This window comes from Diceros bicornis, chromosome 16 (assembly GCF_020826845.1).
Source record: "Diceros bicornis minor isolate mBicDic1 chromosome 16, mDicBic1.mat.cur, whole genome shotgun sequence".
Classification (NCBI taxonomy): Eukaryota; Metazoa; Chordata; class Mammalia; order Perissodactyla; family Rhinocerotidae; genus Diceros; species Diceros bicornis.
The window spans coordinates 47,950,451-47,975,195 of NC_080755.1; positions in this window are offsets into that span (position 1 = coordinate 47,950,451).

A 24,745-nucleotide genomic window follows, 5' to 3' on the forward strand; every position below is an offset into this window, starting at 1 on the left:
ATGAAAACATCTTTCCTGACTCTTTATTTGTTTATCTTCCACCTTTCTAAATCAAAGTTTGATTTGTTAACATGAAGCAAAGATGTAAAATTCAAACACCTCGAAAATCAGATAATTCATAAAATGACTTTGGCCGGCTTAGGCCTGGGGTAGTCTATCCTCATGTGTTTTTGGAGTTAAATGGCTGTGGTGCAATATACAGGATGTGCAAAGGACTAAAAGGATACTGTTATAGGAAATGTAACTTTGGAATTTCCTGATTTGACTGCAAAGATTTCAGTCTTAACACTGTGTCAATATTGGTTTTAAATATATACATGTTTGTTTATTGGCACACACACACATACACACAGGAATCACATCCATAAAATGCACCCACATCTGTGGTTAAACACAGCAGCTGTTTAACAGCCCAGTATAACATTCTGAAAAAATTGGGACCTGAATTAAGAATCCCACATCCACTCAAAGCTGTAGCGGGAACTGAGGTCCTATATTAGGAATGCTGTCTTGAGAGCTCTCCAAGCTTCCCCTAGACAGAACCCCTTTGCCAAATTCACAGCCTGTTTCCCAAAATTTGGAAGCGATTATGAAAGACCTTGACTTTATTTCTTGCTCTAATAATTGCATTGTAATAAATACTCTGAAGGCCAGCTTAAAGTACAACCAAGAGGATTTAAAGTCTGCTAAATGTGCACATTAACTGTCCCAAGATCTCTCTGCAACACCTATGAACAAAAAAAAGCAGAAGCAATTCAAAGGCTCTGTCCACATAATCATAAAAGAAAAGGCCTGTCCCAGAGCAAGTGTCCCACAGGTGCTGGCATAGGAAACTTTTGTTAACATTCCACACCATGGCACCTCCTTGGCTGCACTCCACATGTCTGATAACCTAAGTAAGAAAAATCTTGGAAATAACAGAGGAAATGCACAGCAATCCGAAATCACACCCATAAATCATCAGGACACACTAGAGCAGGTAATCTTGAATGGAAGGCCAACCTTAGTGATTTTTGCTGTTGACTGAGGTTGTTGGAGACCCTGCCAAGTGATATACAAGAGAGAAAGCATGTCATATCCCTGTCATCTTTAACTGCCCAAATCTCCAGATGCAGAGACGAGACATTTTTATTACAAAATGAGTTTGCAGATTTTTGTTGCTGTTTTCTCACTGAATTTCCTTTTTCTCTCTGTGCACGTGTTTTCTCTTTTCCTGTTTTTTTTTTTCCTAATTTTGCTTTGTAACACATGAGTTAAATCAGTGCATCTTACCCACCCCCTACTACTGCATTTTCCTTCCAACAGCTGCACAATGAATTCCGATTACCCTAGCCTGGCACTCGAGGCCCTCTATAATCTGATTTCATTCATTCATTATTCATCTATTCATATGTTCACTTCTTCATCTTTTTTCCCATTAAATTCATATTTATTAAGCATCTACTATGTCCAAGGTATAATGATAGAGATTGGAAATATATGAATAAGATATGTTATCTAAATCAAGGAACTTCGAGTCTAGCATGAAGCATACACAATAACTATTAATTATAGCACGATAATAAGGCCCAGGATGGAACAATGGATGGGGCACTGTGGGACCATAGAGAGCAATGTCCCTAACTCTGCTATAAAGAGGATGCAAGGTGTGAGCTGAGGTTCACAGCCTGAGTAGGAATTTCTCAAAGGACATGCAAAACGAGGTGACATGGGCTATTACAAGTAGAGGGAACTGTGTGAGCAAAGTCACCAGGTGGAGAAGACAAAGATGGGGAGGGTGGGAGAACCCAACATCTCAATATGACCCACACCTGTGATGGGTGGAGCAGGGAGGTGGGGCTTGAGATACCCAAGAATTGAAAGATTGGCAGCAGTCAGTCCACATAGGGCCAGGAAAGCTCTACTAGGGAGTTTGGATTGTTTAATCATTTGGTAGACACTGAAAGACTCTAGTTAAGATTCTCGATCTATTTAATCTAGAAAGATTCTAGTTAACTTGTATTTTAGTGAAATCACTCAAGTGGAGTGTGCAACATGGAAGCTGTGCCTAAGGAAATCCATCTCCCTCATTTCTTACCATTCTGCCTTTCCCAAAGCCTACTCTGTTCAACTAATGCAGCAAATAGGAACTATTTCTCCAATCCTGGTGTACAAGAAACAAGCCTACCTAAATTTTAATACAAGTCCCCTTTTCTCAGAGAATCCAGGGTTCTTCTCCCCTTTCCCAAGATTCTAAATTCTTACACAGTGAGAGCCTGGAGAATCTGACAGCTCTTGCATTTCATCTTCTCCACGCTTTTGTGAGGGACCTGCCCTGTGCCTTTATAAATGCCCTAAAGCATCAGACTCATCACAGACGATGAAACCAATTCCTACTGAACAAAATGGTACTCTTCCTTCGTAAAATCCTTGCTCTCTACTGAAGGCTTGAGCTTCTGCATTCAAACAAGTTCCCAGGTGATGCCAATGCTGCCGGTCCACGGCCCACACTTTGAGTAGCCGGGATCTGCATGTTACTCATGTTCTATTTTCCTGAGAGATGTCTTCTCTATTATTAATCTATTGTTTGGGTTTTTTTCTTAATTATTCAGTTATTCACATAACTCAAGAATATTAGCTCTTTGAAGACAAAGAATATGCCTTCCACATTCTTGCACATCCCAGGAAATCTTAACTACTCAGTAACTGATAGCTTATGCTAATTGATTTGCTGACTCTGTGCTTCATGCTGCTTTTAAGCTCTTTACTGGCTGGCAGCTATTCTGAGGATTCAGTACAAACTCTTCAGATCATGCCGAAAAACTCACGTGTGACCTGGCCCCTGTTCCCTCTCTAGCCTGATCTCCTTCCATGCCCCCACGTCCTGCTCTGTGTCCCTGCCATCACATATGGGGTGCTTTCTTTTTCCTATGAGGGCTCTGGAAGAATACTTGGCTATTGTGCAAGAAGCTGCCTCACATGAGGACTCTGAGGAGTTAAGGATAGGGTGGGAAATATGTCCTATTTCTTTTCCCCTCACCTACTAGCCCAGATAAAAGGCTTTCCATAACTCAGATGCAGGCATGGCCTCTCCTCGTATCCGAGGCAACAAGAAGCTGAACCACGTAGCTCAAGGATTGGACAGCCCCTTCTTTCATTCCTGAGGTCCTCTGTCCTCTTTCCTATTTTTCTTTTTCATCCATGAACTGAACAACATCAGCTTTGGTTATGTTCTTCCATCCTCTGATCTAACTTCTAATTACTTTTCTCTCGCTACATTTTTATCTTTGAGAATTTTGGTTTTTTCTCAGAATATCCATCTGTGGCCTTTCTTTCTCTTCCTTCATTAGTTTTTCTTCTAAGCCTTCATTCCTAGCTCTCTCTTTTCTTTTGACTCCTGTGTTCAACTGCCCTGATGGCAATTTGGTGTGTGGTTGACAATGAACAGCTTTCCCTTCCTAACTGGCCAAGGTGTATACTTTGAGTGTATACTTGGCTTTCAAGTTTATTCTTCTTATACCAGCTAACATTCTATAAAATTCGATATTACATCTTCATGGCCTCCCACACACCATTTAGCATGTCTTCATCTCTTTCCTCATCTTAATTGAAGCCTGTTACACTCACATGTACAAATTAAAACAAATTTTACATACGTTCCTTTTATAGTTCCTGGCGATCTGCACGTGAGCATGGAAGTGAAAAAAATACCTGAGGATATTCAAGTCTACAGCTGCGACCTGCTCCAGACACCTACACGGGGTTTGCTGACAGGCAGCCTGAGTGGTCTCAAGGCTGGAATCCTGAAAAGTACTGCACCTGCTGGGGGAATTGATCCAATCAGAGCTTGTTTAGAGGAAAAGCGACATCAGTGAAGATCTCCTGCCTTATCAGGTTATGGATTGCTTTCCCATAAGCCATTAAAATCTAAAGATTCATTAGAAACTTAAGGGAAATCCTCACCCAGCTGCTTTCTCCCCTAAACGACTTGCCTATTGTTAGATTGGTGGCTTAGGGCTTGACGTGAGGGTTTCATCCAGATGTGATGGGCTTCAGGCCCCAGCACACTTTTCCTTTTAAGTGGTGGTCTGGAACCTGCCATCAAAAGACAGAAAGCAAGAGTGCTTTTAAGCTCTTTAGAGATATTAGCATATTGCTCAAATGTCCTCTTGGGCAGATTTCTGTTTTCCTTATGCATTAGATTAGCATGCTAAGGATATGCTTTCTCATGAAGAGTGAAGAAGAGTTGACACCTTTGGCAGGAATGGCCAAGTTCTGTTAAATCAGGATGCTCTGTGGGGTAGCTCAGCATATTAGCCTGGTTCATAATCATAAGCCCAAAGAAATTACATGGAACCCAAAGGAATCCAGCTGTGGTCCGCCAAGCATTTTAATCAAAACCGTGAGCTTTGCTCTTCAGCAATCACACTGTCCTCCATGGAGACTGTAATGTTCAGCGGCAAAAAAGCTACCATTGCCATGTAGGTGTAAAGAAATGGGAAACAACTAAGCGAAACTGGGAAGTCATCAGAGATGCAAACAGGAAGGTCGCTGGATACGAGGGGAAGGACAGTAGGAAGGAAGGCCACCAGGCATCCAGAACTCAGATGCCTGCTATGGCCTGTCACTTTGGAAAGAATTTTGACCATTATTTAAACTTTATAATAACTTTCCCATGCATTAAAAATGTCTTATAATTCAAGGCCTCACTTGCATATAGAAATTAAAACGTATTGATCCACGGCTTCCTTTACATTTCAACTTAAGGATGACAGAAGGAAGGAGCTGCATTTTCTTTATATCATTTTCCTGCAAAAGAGGAAGAATACAAACACAGGTGCTTTAAAATTTTCAAGGTGCAAACTAAATTACACGATGCCCAGGAGTGTGCAGTAGCATTTCTTTGTTTGAGCATGGAATAAAAGACAGATAATTAGGAAATTGGGAGTCTATTAATTTTCCAAATTTACTCATGCAAGAACCACTAAGCTATGGTGATATTTGCTTACCTCGTCATTATGCAAAAATATATTAGCTAATTATTTTGACTAATGCAATTAAGATATGCATATTTAGCATAAACCATACAATAGAAATGTTACAGTCAGCAATTGCTGGGTTGCGCTCATGGGTAGCAGAGAGGCAAAAGTCCCTGCTCAGTCTCCAATGGTAAGCCACAAGATTGCTACAACTCTGCCTGCACTGTTATTATTAGTTTGGTTGCAGTAATTAATTTACTTTACAGCATGACTAGGTGGCACAGCTAGCAGTGGTATTAATTTTTGTTATGAGACACCTGAAGATGTCAGCTTCTGAGCAGCAGTGTCTGCACCTTTAATTGCCTTAATCAGTGGAAATGCAGTATCTCTTTCAGGGATCCAATTAAGAATGCTATTGTTATTTTTCTTTTCTCTCTAACTCTTACTAATGAATATAGGGGCTAGTGAAAGTTAAGGTGATGGCAGTAACCAAGAGGTGCATCCTCTCTTCTTAACCCTGGGAACTGAGCCTTGAGCTCCTGAATGACAGAACGAGGCTTTTGCTAAGTCTCCTTAGGCTCCCTCATTCCATAGGTTCTCGTCACTCAAAATGTGGTCAGTGGACTGGCCTGGGCCCACCCCAGACCCTCCGAATCAGAGTCTGCATTTTAACAAGATCCCAGTGATTAGCACGCTCGTTGAAGTTTGAGAAATGCTGCTACAGAGAAGGGGCCAGCGCCAGCCTCCCACCTAAATGAAGTTGGAATGGTTTAATCAGCAGTGTGATTTGAGAGTATGCTGGGAAGGAACCCATGGACAAACATATGAACTCCAGTGCCTACCGTTTATTCCTTTGCATTTGGAAGCATTTCAACCTATGGGAGTTTCATAATAAAATTCAAACGCTGCTAAGAGAGATGAAGACTTTTCTCCACTCACATTTTACGCTGTGGCAGCTGAGACACCAGAAAAGTGAAGGAGGGAAGATGCTGGAGGGAAAAGGCCAAGAGCAGAAAAGGTTTGGGGAAAGGGTGTAATGAGGATGACGCTCCCACCTCACAGTTCTGCTGCAGAGCCAGGCCTCCCGTGGGTTTCTTCCTGGGATCCAGTGTGATCCTGACCGAGGACGTCAGCCAAGTCCTCTTAACAGTGTGTCTTCCACCCACAACTTGTGGCACGTTCCCCACAAATTCCATCAGTTGGTCCCAGCTCTCTCTCTCCGTAGGTCTTTCTCCCTTTGTCCTTACACAGGAAGAGTTACATGGGTCATGTTACAGCCTTTGTGTTAGTCAGATTTCAACTTTCCAAAACTTTCCTTTCTGGCTTATCCTGACTGCCTCTCTCTTCTCTATTCACCCACATCTCATGGCAACTTATCCTACTAGAAAACACCATAGAGACCTTTTATTCCCACTTCTGGCCACAAGCTGGCCCTGCATGATTCACGCTAGTGTATCCAAAATTTGGACCCCTTCATTTGTATCTCCAGTCCATGTCCAGTTACTGAAAGTTTGTGTCTACAAAGTCAAGCTCTGTTTATTGTTACCTTACCAGCTTCCGAAATTATCTAGGCCAGCATAGTTTAGGAATCAATGGGGTGCCCATTAGCAACAGTGAAAGACAGACTCCTTTGCTAGTGGAAGCAGCAGGACCAGTGAGAAAAATAGAAGTATTCATATTTTCTATACTTGAAGTATAGAAAAAACTACTTTATAAGCTCCTGTCATGAGCTGAATTGTGATCCCCCAAAATTTCGTGTTGAAGTCCTAACTCCCAGTACCTCGGAATGTGAGCATATTTGGAGATAGGGCCTTCATAGAGGTGATCAAGGTAAAATGAGGTCATTAGGGTGGCCCTAATCCAATATGACTAATGTCTTCATAAGAGGAGGAAATTTGGACACAGACACACACACAGGGAAGACGATACGAACACATAGGGAGAAGGTGGCCATCTATAAGCCAAGGAGAAGGGCCTGGAACAGATCCTTCCCTCACTGTCCTCAGAAGGAACTAACCCTGCTGACCCCTTACTGTCAAATTTGTGGCCTCCAGAATTGTGAGACAATAAATTTCTGTTTATTTCTATTTCTGTTAAGCCACCCAACCTGTGGTACTTTGTTATCCCAGCCCTGGAATACTAATACAGCTCCTTAATAAAACAAGACATTTTGTTCACAAATCTATCCCCTCACAACATCTAACATAATAATAGGTGTCATGTAGTAGGTGTTCTATAAATACTCATTGAGCGAATGAATGGGTGAATAAATGGATGCGTGTGTGAATGAATGATTTAGAGAACAATCTCCAGATCTTTAAGATAAGATATTTCTTCTTTATTTGGGCCTGATGATTCTGTGGCATGTGTGTGATATGAGCCCTCCCTCCCAAGCGGAAACAAAAGCTGATCCCTCAACAAATTCCCTGGAGAAAAAAAATGCTAGCTCTGGGGCCCCTCTTTCCAGCCACAAGGGGCTTTCGTTGATCCTTCAAGGAGTCTCCGGCATCCCAAGGAGCATGAGTCAGCCGCGTGGCAAACATATTTGTTTTCCCATATTAGTCATATATTTGATAGAGTGTATAGCAAATGTATGTGATAACATAGAATATATTTTAAAATTACAAATTTGGACAGCTGTCATGACATTTGAAAGAGTACATTAAAAATGTTGCTATATCCATTTTTAAATGCCATGCCGAATGGCTAAATTTGTCAGCCTTTCCACATATTTTATATTTGCTTGTTTGTTTTGATTTTAAAAAGAGAGCTCACCAGGTGATTTCTGGGCAGTTGGTCAATATTAACGAAAACTCCGCTTTGTAGAAGCTAAATAAAAAGTGAGTCTAAGATGAACCCTGCAAACTCCACCCAGTTTCTCCCATTTCATAGCCTATTTTGAGCAAAATAGATAAGAAAGTATCAGGAATTAAGAGGGATATTTAGCAAACAGGGTTGGCAGAACAACAAGAAAGCAAAATTTGGAGTTCAGGAGTTGGCATTTCAAACGTGTGATTGGGTTGAGGTTGGCACCGTGTTGCGTGTGCCCTGTCCAGTGGAGGGATAGCCGCTGCTCAGCTCTTGTCAATTTTTGTCATGAGAGAACACAGACCTAGAAAAGAAAACCCATAAATGCAAATTTCAAATTAAAAGGACCTCCCCACATTTTCAATTGTAACTTTTTAAGAACACTACACAAAGCCAAATTAAGCATGTTAAGAGGCCAAATGTGGCCATGGGCTGCCATTTTGAAAACTTTGCATTATTTAATGCTCAAAAATCCTGGAAATCAGACCAAAGGATTTCCATACCACACTACTTTCTCACCACACACCTATCCTAAGGAATTTGGCTTTGGGGCTACCTTATATGTGAAACTGCCTTTAAGTTAATTTTATATACTATACATATATTTTAATATATTCTGTAAAACTCTCATAGGGGAGAAACAAGCATTGGCACAGATAACTCAATTTATTGTTGCGGGGGGAGGTGTTGGTTTTATTGGCAATTGCAAGACGTGTCTTCCTGATTTTATTTAGATTCAATCAAAATATTAAAATTGGTTTGCTTTGTCTGAATATCTAAGAGCTGAGAGAGAAGAGTGTAGGCCCACATGCATGATGGTGGCAGAAGGAAGATTGCTCAGAACCCGAAATTTGCTTCGGATCACCAAGTGTCAATTGTATTGTGGCAACGTTAAGTTGTCCTTTGGAACTAAGCTAATCCTTAAACTGTGTGCATATCCAAAACATTAGCTATCTGCTGTCAGGCCTTTATGTGCCACATGCTGAGTTAATTAACACAGAGATGCTTGATACTGGAACCCTCCAGAGGGGAAAACAGAAAGACGCCAGGGCCTAAGAACAGACAGAACCCTTCGGGGGATGGAAAACACAGGGGTCTGTTCAGTTTTTATTTCTTTCTGCTCTTGTGATACAAGGTCAATGGGTTAGCCAACCCCATTTCTGTTCCATTGTCTGTTGTAATTCCCAGGAAGACATCCTCTACGAATAATGAAGCCTTACTGCCTTCCAAAAATTAAACATCCAAACTCCCAACATTCCCTCTATGATGGTCAAAGTGAAGAGTTCATCGGAAAGAAGGCTTGCCCTACAGGACAGTAGCTTTCTCCTCAGAGCCCATTACAAAATGTTGTCAGTCATCTCTACTCATAATTTCATCCTTATAAATGCATTTATATATTTTAATGGAAACCAGGCCCAAAGTGTTACATTTTTATACTGTGGTGAATATATGTACACACACAGACATACAGATGTCTCTTCTTTTGTAGTTCTAGGGGCTAGTTACTAGAGAAAGCCATTCTATCATTCCCCTACCTCTAGAATATAGGGCAGCAGTGTGTCTCTGAGGCTCATGCCCAGAAGTCATGACACAACGCGGGGCAGCATACCAGTTGAGGAAAGGTATGTGGCAACCAATGGCAAATATTTCAATAAGACTATAAGGGCCAAGAAACCTCTTCTGGACTGGCTAGCAGCAATAGAGATGGAGAAGAAAGGAACAAGAGGGAGATACTCTGGAAAAGGAAGAAATAAGACTTGGAAAGTAACTAAATATAATGTCAGTGTGTCACTGAGGTCTCAAGCAGGGATACTGAGGAAGCCAGTGCAGGGAAAGAGAGGGAGCTAGAGAAGCTAGTGGAGAGGAAAGGGCTAGCACGGTGGCCAGTCACCAGCTGTGGACTAAGACAGACTTGACTCTTAGGCATGTGACCCCAGGGAACCCCTTTGACTCTCTGCGCCACAGTTTCTTCAACTAAATTATTAGGAATGATGAAAATATCTTTATAGGATGGTCATAAGGATGAGAACAGAAAATGTACGTATCAGAGGCAGTAGAACATGGCATTTAAAAGCACTGACTGGAGTAGACAAATTTCTTTCCCCATTATGGTTATTTCCATAATAACCGTTTAACTTTGGGCGAGTTATTAAAGGTCTCCAGGCCTCCCTTTCCACATATGTAAAACTTAAATGATAATAATAGTACTTTCCTCATTAGTTTCTTGTGAGATGAAATAAGATAATATATATAAATCACTCCAACCAGAGCCTGATATATAGTAACTACTCAATGCGTAGTAACTGTTATTAGGCAGAGTGCTTAACACAGTACCTGGAATAAAATAAAAGCTCAATTAACAAGAACCATGATGATGTTGCTGATGACGTGTAGACTTGTGTTCAAATAATGCTGTAAGGGAACATCAGTAAGGAAAGACCACTCGACATAGATACAGAAATGAGAAACAAGCCACAGAATAGCAATGACAACCAGTGTTCCACTCCACCCAGAGTGAGAACACAAGTGACCACCCTGGCTCGTGAGACACAGGCCGGGCTGGATCACCATGGCCGTGTCCCTCACCCTTGGCATTGACAGTTCTCAGACACAGGCTACAGACTGAGTTTCCGAGAAGCACATCAAAGCACCACAGTGTAATGATGGAGAAGCATCTCAGACTCGACCAACACCTGCCCCGCCAGACATCATGGTGCTTGTCTCCCCTTAGAATTCCTGCATCTCACCCCACAACACCCCTACTACTGCCACCACCATCATTTTGGCTAATTTTGCATTAGCCATGTGGACTGTCGGATGGTTTCTGCTGTATTTTGTTGCCCTTTCAAATATTTCTTAAATAGAAGATTGTACCATCTGCTGACAATCTGCCTGTGTGCTATCTCACCTATCGCAGCGTGGATTCCATCCTGTGAGGGAAGGAGTGAGGAAGCGAGGAGAAGCTGTTTGCTAGAATGCTGCCTCTGACCGTCCGTAGCCCCAGTCACTGGTCTGCTCCCTCTCTCCCAGTGGCCTGGTTCCGCCTGCACTGCAGTCAGTTTCTGTGTGCTGAGCAGATGTTTCTCCCACTCGCTCCATGGCCAGGCTATTACTCACGGGGCTTCAGGGAGCAGATGTCTCCGTAGATAGACCTTTCTGACCTGTGCTGACATTTTACCTACATAAGCATCAAAAGATGGTGCAGCTACCCTTCACACGTGGGAGAGAGAGAGGCTAAGGCTCAAATTCCACACACAAAGTCTCTGCTCTACCAAGTAAAAAGATTGACTCAAGATGCTCAGAATATTGATGGTACCTAAAGAAGGAAGGCATACACAGATATACTGGGAAAAAAAAAATATGTGTGTGTATATATATATATATATATATATATATATATATATATATATCTCATATATCATATACCTCATGGACCACCTACACAGAGGCTTATGGCATATTTACCTTTTATTCTGCTCCAGGAAACAACAATGACGCCTGGGCAGAAATGGAGAGTTGATGTTTTTGCTTTAGAAGATGACACTATCAACGGTAGCATCAAGACTTGAGAACATTCTCATTGGTAAGCCTTGTTTGATGGGAACAAAAGCAACTCTCCAGATTTGTTCTCCATTTGGGGATGAGCAATGGGGTCCCAATGAGGCCCATGGCAGAATACCAAATGATTGTCAAATACTGCAATTGCCAAGGGGTCAAGAATAGGAAATCTAGAACCAAACTGCCTGGGGTTGGACCCAGACTCTACCTTCTAGTAGACATGTGAGCTGGGGCAAATTACAAAACCTCAATCTCCTCATCTGTAAAATGAGTGTAATAATACTACCTACTACAAAGAGTTGTTTGATTCAAAACCCTTTATAGTGCTTCCTAAATGCCAGACACTCTCCCAAACACTTTATAAATCAGCCAAGGAATAGCTCCCCCTTTTCCTAAATGGAATCATGGCATAGCCCCAGTGCCCATTCTGAACTTATGTTAACATCTGCATCCCATTACTCATGTGGCCAGACAGTCAACATCACACACTCCTGAACTGAGAAGCCTCAGGGTGGGCTCCCTTTCCTCCCATACCACATGGATAAGGGCTGCAGCTAGGCCACTCCACGCCTCCCACTGTCTCTCCTTTGTTACTTGAAACAAGGCAGGACATGAGCAATTTATCACATTAACAGGTAATTTACTCTATACCATTCCAGTTTAACATGGCATCTGCCCAGTTGCCTAATGCAATTTCTCCCAATATTCCACTGAAGTGCACATGTAGACACATAATAAAAGGAAAACTCACCATAAAACCAAAAACGAAGTTCAAGAGATGACCTATGGTCAGAATTCTAATTCTGCTAATTATGGATTTATCCTAACTACAAGGCTGGTGGAACTGGAGGTAGTAAAACCATTAGGTCTGCCATACTTTGTCTCATGAACTCGCTTAGCTCCATCCAGCCAAAAGTCGGTCAGAAAATTCTTTGTTTCTCCACTAGTATCTTCTCCCACTTCTCCTCACCTCTACCCACTCATACCAAAAAACATGGTGGCTGTTTCTTTCATTGCACAGGTGATATTTGTGAAATAATAATTTGACCTAACATTTATTGAGTAATTACTATGTGGCAGGCACTCTGCCAAGTACTTCATGTATGTTAATGTATTTAACACCCACAACAACCCAATGGAGTAGGTATTGCATTATTAGCCTCATTATTAAGTTGAGGAAACAGAAGCACAGAAAATTTAAGTAACCTCATCACATCTTATAGTTAATAAATGGCAAAATGAGATTTGAACCCAGGCAGTCTAGCTCTAGAACTTGGGTCTGTAATTGCTATATAGTCTCAGTTATTCATCATTCCTCATATTTCTACACCTATACAGAGACTAAAATTTAAAAATTTATATAAGAAAGCAGGTGGAACTCATAATGCAAATTGCATTGAGAAAAGCATAGTCCCTGCAAGGAAAGGCATATGGACAATGGAGGAAATGCAGATAGACTTAGTTTCAGCATATACTTGTAAGTCTAGGTTTTCCTCTACTTTATGGGTTCAGAGTACAAGAGAAATAGGCACTGAGAGTAGGAGGGGATCTCTCTTTGGCCCATTAAAGCCTCACTAAATGATGGCCAGCTCAGCAGTGGAGTTCAGAACATCAACCTGCCCTCTTACTTAGATTTCAACCAACAATGGATGACAGATAGAATCAGGGGAAAATCCACATACTTTTATTTGTTTGGCAAATGGTCAGCCAGGGTTTATTTGGCCTTCTTTGAGGTTAAGTAAAAAGACAAATTATACATACAGACAACAGAAAATACTGAAAATTAAAAGCAATGGACATTATCCTAAAGACTAAGAGGAAAAGAAAATATGAAAATGATTTATTATAAGGACAAGAAGAAATTTTTATTTCTTCAATATCCTTAAAAGAATTGGAGAAGTCGTGATGTCTATGAAACAGCAGCAGAAATGTAGACTAGATTGACATGAAAATTGAGCTGGACACCACAAGGAAGAATTGCAAGAAAACTAAGTTTGCAAAGGCAAAATAAAATCTAATTTAGAGTCAGTAAAGAGCAGATCTGACACTGTCAAAAATAAAGTCAGTAATGTGGAGAACAAACCAGAAAATTTATTCCTTTTTTTTTCTCTTGTGAGGAAGGTTAGCCCTGAGCTAACATCTATTACCAATCTTCCTTTTTTGCTTGAGGAAGATTGGCCCTGAGCCAACGTCTGTACCCATCTTTCTCTATTTCGTATGTGGGATGCACCACAGCATGGCTTCATGAACAGTGCGTAGGTCTGTGCTTGAGATCCGAACCCGCGGCCACTGACATGGAGTGCACGAACTTAACCACTATGCCACCGGGCTGGACCCCAGAAAATTCATTCTTAATGCTAAGGGAAACGACAGAGATAAAAATGATGAAAGCTGATATGATCCACAGGGCAGAACATGTAGCTAGAACTTAGGAATTCAGCTATTCCAGAAAAACAAGAGAAAACCAGTGCCAAAGAAATAAGCAAAGATAAAATTAAAGTTTCCAGGACTAAGTTTTCATGCTAAAGGGGCCAATCCAGGCAAAAATTAAAGAAAAGAAAGAAAAATTAAAGAGTGATAGAGCATCAAAGAAAGAGATCGTCAGAGATGAGAGAGCTGGAGAATAAGAGAGAGAAACTAAGAGAAAGTGAGATCCAGAGACAGCAAAGGGGCAGAAAAGAACAGAGAAAGTAATGCAGGATTACAATCAATTGATTAATCGTTCAAGCATCAAGCATCCCCACAGAAGAAAGAGGTTACTCTCTGTGGTGGACCCAGTTGGTCCCTGCTCACATCCTCTTCTTCTTACCACTTCTGTGTGGGCAGCCTGACTTCCAGCTGCCAACTCCTGGGATTCTTTTCATCAGGCCTCTCTCTGACTCTAGAGCTGTTCTGCCTGCCCTTAAAGATATCTGCAAGTGCTGGGGAACCAATAACTTCCAGGAGCTGGGTTCAACCAGCAAGAGGCAGGATTTGGTGATTCAATACCCTGGCTCCCTCATTTCTCCAAGAGAGTAACTTTGGGAAATGTGTTTTTCACTGACTTCCAGAATTAATCCAGCATGATTAAAGTTTCGGGTGTATACGGTGGTATCTGGCTGGATAACGCACTCTTAATAACATGCCCTTTATCAGCTGCTTTCTTCCCTGTCTTATCTCTCCACTCCCTTAATTTCACCTCCCAAATAAACTACTTGCACATGAATCCTTGCCTCACAGTTTAATCCTGGGGGAATTCAAAATAAGACAACCGCACTGGAGAACTAAAATTAGGCCCGATTGCTCTCAAACGCTGAATGTTGGAAAACCAAGGTGCAAAGGCTTATCCAGGTTTGAAAGGAATGATTTAGGGCCCAGGAATTTAATGCTCAGCCAAGTTGTCACTCATATGTGACATTTACAGACTTTTCCCAACTAGGCAAGAGCTCAGAAAATTCTCTTCTTTGAAGCATTACTTGAAGACTATCTCCAGCCTTTAGAAAGAGGAATCAAAGAAACTCCAGAATGGGGAAATTGTGATATTCAATGTTTCTTAATCCTAACCAGACATGCTTCTCACAGTTCACAGTTTTACTACTATGCTGTTACCTGGGAGATTTTTTTAATCAGATTTCTCATGTTTTATATTTTTGAGCCTGTTATTCAAAGAATGATTTCCATAATGGAATTCCTAACTTGAGCAGGTTGGGATAGTAATAAAAATAGCTAACATATTTGAACGCTCACCAGGAGTTAGGCACTGTGCAGTATCTCATTTAATTCTCACAATAATCTATTGAGATAGGTGCTATTATTACCCTGAAAGAGTAAACTGAGTCACAGAGACGTTAGCTTCCCCAAGATGACATAGCTTGTAAGTGGCTGAGTCGATTCAGAAACTGCAGCCCGGCTCCAGAGTTCTTTCTCTCAATCACTATGCTTGCCCTTTGTAATCCTTCAAGGGAATTCCCAAATATAAGCCTCGGTTTACTCTCTCTCATTCTATCACTGGCCATTAAGAATGAAGACTGTAGAGGGCATCAGAAAATACTGCCAGATGTTTTCCCCCTCATCTTATCTTTCATTTAAATAGTTCCAGTGCAATGTAGGGGATGTTTGTGTTGGCTGAAAAGATGATCCTCTGTTGGGTAATAAGCTATTTTCAAAAGCAACCTCAAAATGGTCACCGAACTGGTGAGTCACTCTTTTCTAGAGCAGCACTGTTCAATAGAACTTTCTGCAATGATAAAAATGTCATCTGTCCAATATGATACTTAATAGCCACATATGGCTGTTGAGTACTTGAAATGTGGCTAGTGAGACTGCGGAAGTGGATTTCTCATTTTACATAATTTTAGTTGAAGATGAGAACTGAAATTAAAATAGCTATATGTGGCTGATGACTACCACATTGTACCACGCGGCTCTAGAACCCTTAGAGTCAGGAAGGTCTTCCAGACTTCTGTCTCCAGCATCCTCAATTTCCATGGCACCGACTTCAGAAATTCTGCCATTAACAAAAATTGGGGCAGAAAAATTGTTCCAACAATCTCAAAATAGGAGATGAACCCCATCCAGAGTGTTTATGGCTCTTAAGGAGGCACACACACGCTCCTGTCTCATCAGTTTTGGTGGCTTTGCTCCCAAGATGTTGCTGGTGCTGCCAGCAATCTTTCTGGAAAAGCCCTAATGCAATGGTTTCCAAACTACGTTCTTCACCCTAGCGTTTACCACACCGCCTCAGAGATTCTGCAAACATTTAATTTGAATTGCATTTTAAAATGTTTAACCACTCTTAAACAGTAATTTAAAACACTCAAGATATATAAGCAAATTTGAGACCATTAACTGTAACCTAGTACTCACAGGTTAACTTGTTTTTATGCCAACTTTGCAACCTCAGTTCTCTGGCCATCCCCTTGGAAACAGAGAATGTTCTGAGATTACAAGGTAAATTTAATAAAAAAGAAAAAAACTTAATGATTTTCCTTTACCTAAACATCTGTATCAGAATTGTCTCCATATTCTGTAACCAAAACAACAATTCATAAATAGAGAGAGTAGGATTGGAAGATGAGGCTGTTATAACGTGGCAACAGTCATCCCTAATTCCCAATTTCAATTTTTTGTGTTCAACCAAACAGCCTCAGAATTCTCTTTGAGTGCCTCTAAAATACACAAATTAAGTTTAAAATTATAGTTGCATAAATTTGTAAATTACAAAATAAATTCAAGGTACTCAAATGTTCCTTTTGCTGCTTTGCATACATAAATATCAAGTAACCTTATCTTTGGAAAAGAAAATATTTTACTGCTTAATAAAAAAGTTTGACAATCACTGAGCATAACGATGGAGGGCCCAGCAGGTGGTAAGGTGACCTCTTCATGCCCCCATTGAAGCGTTCTTTCCACTCACCCACCTTGAGTTGGGTCTGTGCTAGGTGGTGCAGGACAGAGAGAGAAGTGACAATATCTTAGATTTCAAAGCTAGGAGAGAGGCCAAGTGATAATAATTAGCATTGTCTTGTCACTGTGCTTGAAACCAAGCACAGAGGACTTTATTCGACCTTACAAAGAGTCTTACTGTGTTTGGTCATTCAGCATCTTCTCGAGGAGTACTTACTGAATACCTGCAAACCATGATGAAAAGCAACAAAACCCACCTCGGGGACATTGAGTCCAGATGCCTGAGTAGTCGCTAAGGCTCTAACCATGCCTCTCTCTCTCATCCAGCTTATTTCTATTTTCTTACCTATAGAACTAATTTTCCTCTGGGGACCATACACAATTTCGGTGCCTGCCTGCCTTTTTAAATTGATGAATGACTGTGACAATTGCTGTTGCATTTTTAAACATATACAAAAAGTGAGGCCAACGACATTAAGACTGCAGTTGGATTTCAATATTTTAAAGAACATTCCAACCGGGACTTCATTTGGTGAATGTCTGTGAAAATCAAGAATGGAGGGGAAAATGCCTCTGCTATAGAACTTGAGAGTAAGCATCCAGAATGATGAAAAGTCACCCCAGGAGGGAAATGCACTAAACTATGGTTCACCTGTGTGAGTGAACTCTCCAACAGGCTGATTTCTTCTGCTTATTTGATCCTTCTCCACACTTGCTTATTGTAGGAGAATTTCTCTAACCACCTTTTCTCCCACAACACTCTGAAAAAAAGAAAAAGGGAAAAAAAGCCTGCTTTAGTTTACAGCTAATTTGCTGTAAGCACATAGCCCAGCTGCTCACAATGAAGTAAAAGAGGAAATGGGAACAGAGGGAACCTTCTAATGAAGGAGGCTGGGGGAGCGGTAGGAGACGGAAGAAAGGGCTAGATGCTATTTGTATGATTAAAGACAAGCGAAAACCAGTAGTAAGCAGATATGTTCATCTTGAGCCTAAGAAAAGAGAACTAAGAGATAAAAAATTACTGAAGTGCAAACAATTTGTTCAAGATGTATTAACTGGCCAAAAGCAATGTCTCCCACCTTTCCAGGATACAAAGCTAAATTTTGGATTTCGCTCTTGAACGTGTGTTATCATTGGCCCATTATTTGTAGACAAGGGATAATTCTAAAAACAGATGTTAAAATTTTGCAATTCTGTAAAAAAGGGTTCAGAGAAGTGGGTTTAATTGATTACATGGGGAAACATTCTGATGAAATAATTCGGGGGCCGTTGGGAGAACGACATCCTAAACTTCTGAGTTAGCAGACTGCGTGCCGCATTCTTACAAAATATTTCCTTTTAAAAATAGGAAAGAACACATTCTTTATTGCATGCTCTGCTTTCTGCCAACTCAGCACACACACGACTCCCCCCACCCCACCCCAGGGAGACCTCCTCTAAGTCTTTCCCCTGGGGGCCACATCAGAATGGGGTACATTTATATTTTTGTACTTTTTGAAACTGCAGAATGCCATATTCATATGGAAATGAAGAATTTCCTGAGGTTTCAGCTCTCCTAATGTAACCCGTTATGGGGGAGCGGGGGGCGCTTATGAGCTAGAAGAGAAAATAAATAGGCTTTTCTTTTGTTTTTGTTGTTTTATTTTTGTGAGGAAGATCAGCCCTGAGCTAACATCCGTGCCAATCCTCCTCTTTTTGCTGAGGAAGACCAGCTCTGAGCTAACATCTATTGCCAATCCTCCTCCTTTGTTTTTCCCTTTTTTTCCCCAAAGCCCCAGTAGATAGTTGTATGTCATAGTTGCACACCCTTCTAGTTGCTGTGTGTGGGACGCGGCCTCAGCGTGGCCGGAGAAGTAGAGCGTCGGTGTGCGCCCGGGATCCGAACCCGGGCCGCCAGTAGCGGAGCGCACGCACTTAACCGCTAAGCCACGGGGCCGGCCCCTAAATAGGTTTTCATATTCAGCTTTAAATAAATGTACTGAATTGGTCTCTATGATAACAGCACCACCGTAATTAGTTTGAGCCTGGCCTTCTCATTTGTCAGTGAGAGCAGGCTGCCGAGCTCTCGGGCCTCTGTGAAATGGTGAAACAATCAGCCCACCGTCCCCTTAAAGCCTGCAGCTCCTCCGTGTCTTCCCCTGGCAGAAGCTGAGGTCTGATTTCCCCTGGCCCAGCTGGGGGCTGCGCTCGGGCCGGCCTCAGAATCCTCGTTCTGAGGATTGTTTCCGCATCAAGGGAGCTCCTTGTCCCACCTCGTATCCTGCAGCGTTTTTTTGCCTGCTGATCTTCAGAGGAAACCAACATTTTTAGTCGCTATTTGATAGCAACGACTGGGAATTCCGAGTCCTTAGGTTTAATGCCACTTAGTAACTTGGAATAATTCCTTGATCCTCAAGTTGGTGACAAGGATTGAGGGCCACTGTAGTGGACAGAGCACTCTCCTTTGCAAAATGAGAGAAGAAAAAGTCCAAACAATTATGAAAATAAAAATTTAAAAGTACTGAATAAAACCAGTGAAGCTTTGGGCAGCCTACAGGTTCAAATCTACCCATTTGCAAATTGGCAAACAGGAAATACCTAGAACTAGGTCCAGGAATGGAAAAACAACGATAGTAATTAAGGTAATGCCAAAAATGTACTTCTCTTAGATTTGAAAAACTTTGAGCTTTAAGAATGGAAATTTATTTTAAAAAATAAAACAGGGGCCGGCCCTGTGGCATAGCGGTTAAGTGCCCGTGCTCCGCTGATGGCGGCCCGGGTTCGGACCCCGGGCCCGCACCGACGCACTGCTTGTCAGGCCATGCTGTGGCGGCGTCCTGTTTAAAGTGGAGGAATATGGGCACAGCTGTTAGCCCAGGGCCAGTCTTCCTCAACAAAAAGAGGAGGATTGGCATGGATGTTAGCTCAGGGCTGATCTTCCTCATAAATAAATAAATAAATAAAATGGTCATTGATGGGGAAGAGAAAAAGAGTGAAACTTGTTTTGGAACTTAATAAAATGTTGATAGGGGAGGTCAAGAGGAAGATAACCTATTCTGTTTTTTAAAGTTTGCTGTCCAACTTTTCTTAGCACTTGAGCACCTGAAACTCAGGGTGCTATCCCAAAAGGTTATGGACCCATTCTATATACCTGTGTATAAGAGCTGAAAGAATGCTAAAATATAGGCAGGAATGGGGCAATGGAGTACTATACAGCTGTGAAAAAGCAAGAAGGCTTATCTCTACGTAATACTCAGGAGTAATCTCCAGAATATATTTTGTTGAGTGAAGAAAGTAAGGTAGAGAAAATGGGTATAGTTTGCTACTGTGTATCTAAGAAATGGGAGGAAGAAATGTATATACAAATAACCATATTTATAAATGTACATATATGCATAAACCAGTGATTCTCCATCAGGTGGGATTTTGGCCACCAGGGGATATTTGGCAATGTCTAGAGACATTTTTTTTTTTTTTTTTTTGCTTGAGGGATATTAGCCTTGAGCTAACATCTGTGTCAATCTTCCTCCATTTGGCATGTGGGTTGCTGCCACAACACGGCTTGATGAGTGGTGTAGGGCCATGCCCGAGATCTGAACCTGCTAACGCGGGCCGCTGAAGCGGAGCACGCCAGACCCAACCACTATGCCAGGGGGCTGGCCCCTAGAGATATTTTTAATTGTCACAAATGAGCGGATGTTACCAGCATCTAGTGCATAGAGGCCAGGGATGCTGCCAAATATCCTGCAATACACAGGATGGCCCCCACAACAAAGAATTATTCAGTTCAAAATATCAATAACTTTAGGTTAAGAAACGCTGGTGTAAATATATATATATTTGTGAGCATGAATCTTCTATTTAAAAAATGGAAAAACAAACCATAAAAATGCAGAAAATGGATTACCTCTGGTAGAAGAAGGGAATAGGGTGGAGGGAACGGGAATAGAGCTAGACTTACATGATTATACTTTGTTTTTAAGATTTAACTTTGAAATCACGTAAATATTTTACTTAATCATCAAGAAAATTAAACCGTAAAAATAAAACCCTAAAATTCATAAGCCAAATTAAACACATGAATCTGTGTTTTGACCAGGTACCATAACCACACAAAGAGGGTCAATGACTTTAAAACACATTTGTTGACTCTGCAGCCTAATGGGAAAAACCCTAAGAACAAAAGAACTGCAAAAAATAATCTTAAACTCTTGCCGGTTGTATTTTTTATGATTGTCTTGTATTTTATTCTAAAACTGTTTTGCATATATTGTAGGATAAAACAAATGAATAATTATTTGTTGTCATTGAAAATCAGGATTTGGGCATTAAAGAGAGATACAGATATAAGGTAGAATAAGGTAAGTAAAAATCTTTTAGTCCTGAATTTAAATGGATAAATCAGTATAGAATCATGACACACAAAAAAATATTTATTTTCTAGCTCTGTCCACTGAAAAAGCCTAGAAACAATAACCAATATAGCAGCAATGAGCACCCTTAGCACCCAGATTATGGTCACTAAATACCATTTTTGGGGAGAAATAGCTTATTTCAGATCTGAGGAAAAAATGTACAAGATGAGTCTGGAACTTTCTGTCATAACAGAAACAAGGAAGCTATCAAATCTACTAGTGTCACGATAAAAGCTCTCAAAGGTCAACTTGAAAAGGCTCCTGCTGGCCTAGTATGACACAATTAGAGCATAAATAACAATTACAGTGCGTTGAAACACAGCAAAAATGTATAAATCCACAAGTTCATATTTTTTAAAAAATCGGTAACTTGGCAGAAACTAAAGAAACAACTAATTATTCTAAAAACTAATAAATAGAAAAAATTAAGCATTTATACTGATTTTCCTATATAAACTGTACATCTGAATAACCAAATAGTTGATGAAGTGCAGTTTCGTTTTGTAAATGTATTTTAGATAATTAATTAATAAAATTAGAATGTTGCTGTCCCTAGTGAATTAACGGATCCAGGCAATGATTATCAGTGGCTGTTCACATCACAATTTGATAAACATTCCACGCCTACTGATGGAAGAAATTCCACTACTTGTGAAGTAGTCTTGCCAAACAATCAAACTTGAATCCAATCAAGCCTCTAAATCTCACCACTAGTTCCAGAAAAAGCAGAATACAAAGGAACGATGCCATAGGGATGTGATCAGCAAATACTAGACAGTGGAAACCCTTCAACAAATAAGTTGCAAGGGGAAAAAAATGATACGGAGAAGGAACTTATATATTTTAAAAGATTTAAAAGACATCAATTAATTGCAATATATAGACCTTAGCTGGACCCTGATACTAAAAAAAAGTAAAAAAATCGAAAAGATTACAGACAATTGGAGAAATTTGAACACTGACAGATATTTGGTGATATTAAAGACATTTTTAATGTTTTAGGTTAATAACAGTATTGTTGTTTCTTTTTCTTTTTAAAGAGTCCTTCTATTTTAGAGTCACATACTAAAATGTTTTTGGATGAAAGCATATAATGTTAGAGATTTCCTTGAAAATAATCCCTTCAGGAGAGGGGATGAGTATAGTCAAGATTGGCCAAGAGTTGATAATCATTGTATACAGAGGTTTGTTATACTCGTCTATTTTCATATAAAATTTGAAGTTTTCTATGATGAAATGTTTTCAGAAACTTAAAAATGAATAAAAATAAAAGAAGGAATGGATATCCCTTAATTTCTTGACGTATTAGAAACACTTTATAGCAATCATTCTGGTGAAAATGTGATTGCAGGAAGCATACTTTAAGAAATGCTCCATAAGAGTCTTAGGAACATTATTTAAAAAGCTAGATCCCTCCCTACTCTACACGTCTCATCCCCATCTATCCTAGTCCTGTAAAGATTCTTACCAGAAAATTTGCTTCCTTCTCCCCAACAGGTAAGTGCCCATTAGCCCTGGGATCACGTCATTCTGACGGATGCTACAAAAAAGAGTATCAGCTCCCGCTGACTGAACATCTTCTACGCCCAGGCCCTTTCCATACATTTCTTTTCATCTTTACGACAAGGAAGACGTTATTATCCCCATTCCACAGATGAGGAAAGAGAGGTTTAGACAGATGGCATCACGTGCTCATGGCCATGAGGCTAAGAAGCACTTCCCTTAGGATTTCCATGCATATCTTTCAGACTCTGAAGACTGTCTCCTGTACCATAACAAATCCACACCCGCTTATGCTGCTTGGGCTAAATTTCCCCCATCCCCAAGCCCACCTAAACTATTCCATAACTGTAGTTTGCATTGGAGTCACCCGGGGAATTTGTTTAAAAAGCAGATTGTTAGGCAAACTCCAAGAAACTCTGATTCCATATGTCTAGGACAAGGGCCCAGAAATCTGCATTAAGCAAAAGATTCTGATGCAGATGGTCTGGGAACAAAGCTTTAGAGACACTTCCCAGATCCATCAGTCTTAAACTTCAAATGTGTTATGATCCTCGATGATTTGGTTTCTAGCAATACATCTCCTTAAATGAATAAGCAGTTAGTCAATTGCTTCAGAAAGTCTCTTTACTCTTGTTCTCCCTTCCTCCAGTAATAATTTTGTAATATGATTGTAATAATAATGATTGTAATAATAATCACAATCATCATAATAAGTGCACTAGAACCAATATTCTGAGAAGTATACAGACCATGCCAACATTTACATGCCCTTCTTCAGTCTGGGCTCAATGAGTTCAATTTAAAATTACAGCTCAGAGCTCTAATTTACCATTAAGACCACTAGCCTAATCCTTTCAGTTCAGCTCAATTTCTAGCATAACTGAACTCTTCCCAAGAGCCAAGTGTGACGATGTAGCAGGCACTACACAGATGAATGGGATACAGGCTTTCCTTTGGAAACTTTCAGAAACTGAGATGTAAACAAATGAAACAATACAGCAGAGTATAGACAAAAATAGAAGAACGCTGCAGAGGAGGGGGCTCATTTTCTCCAGGCAGTAAGAAAGCAAGCTTCTCAGTGGTCACGAATGACCTAAGAAGAGCTTTGAAGTCTGCTATACAGAGAAGAGGGGTGTTTCTTTTTTCTTTCTTTTTTTTTTTTTTTTTGGTGAGGAAGATTAGCCCTTAGCTGACATCTTCCTCTATTTTGTACGTGGGTCACCGCCACAGCATGGCCGACAAGTGGTATAGGTCCGTGCCTGGGATCCGAACCCTCGAACCCGGGCTGCCAAAGCGGAGTGCGCAAACTTAACCACTACACCACAGGGCTGGCCCTCAGAGGAGGGGGGCATTTCTATATTGAACACATGAGGCAAGGTTTTGAGAGCCCACAGTCCCCCTGCTACCTTGTTTGGGGCAGGTCTCCGGAAGAATGAGAGCTGTTGTTTAGAGATGTACAACCTCCAGGCGTGGAGGAATTAAATAATTTCCCTGTGATCCCTCAAGGCTTCTGCAGCCTCTCCCAGGGACGCCAGCTTCCAGTACACAACTCTTCCCACAATCCGATTCATTTTTGCTCAGGATTTATCAGCCACAAAGATGGGTTTAACCTTTTGAGCTTTAGTTTGGCATCTTGTGCTTTTCCATCCTCAAATGTTGTCTCCCACCCCATCTGGCTGTAGCAAGACTCCTTCAAGGACCAGACATCTCTAAAATTAGGCATCAGCTGAGATTTATGCTGATTCTCCTGATTCAGTCCAGACTTGTCAACTTCCCTGGAAGCAATAAGATAGTTCCATAAATTACTGCAGCCTATAACCGACCAAACTATTTTTAAAGGGTGGTCTATATCAAATGCAATTAAATCTGAATTGTTGCCTCAATAACTCTGCCTTCTTTCTTTTCTTGTTCACTTATATCCCCAAGTGTATTTAGCTTGCAGTACGTTTAGAGCTCAGTTCATCTTTTTTTGTAGCCTCTGGAGGGATGCTAAGAACAGTGGCACTTTTCTTTTCGGGAAGTGTGGAAATCAACTCTCAGCGCCTCACTTCTTAATATGCACCCTGGTTAAGCTTGCCACCCTGATCCTGTCTCTAGAAAATATTCGTTGCTCATTAATGGAGGTACCAAAGGAATTGA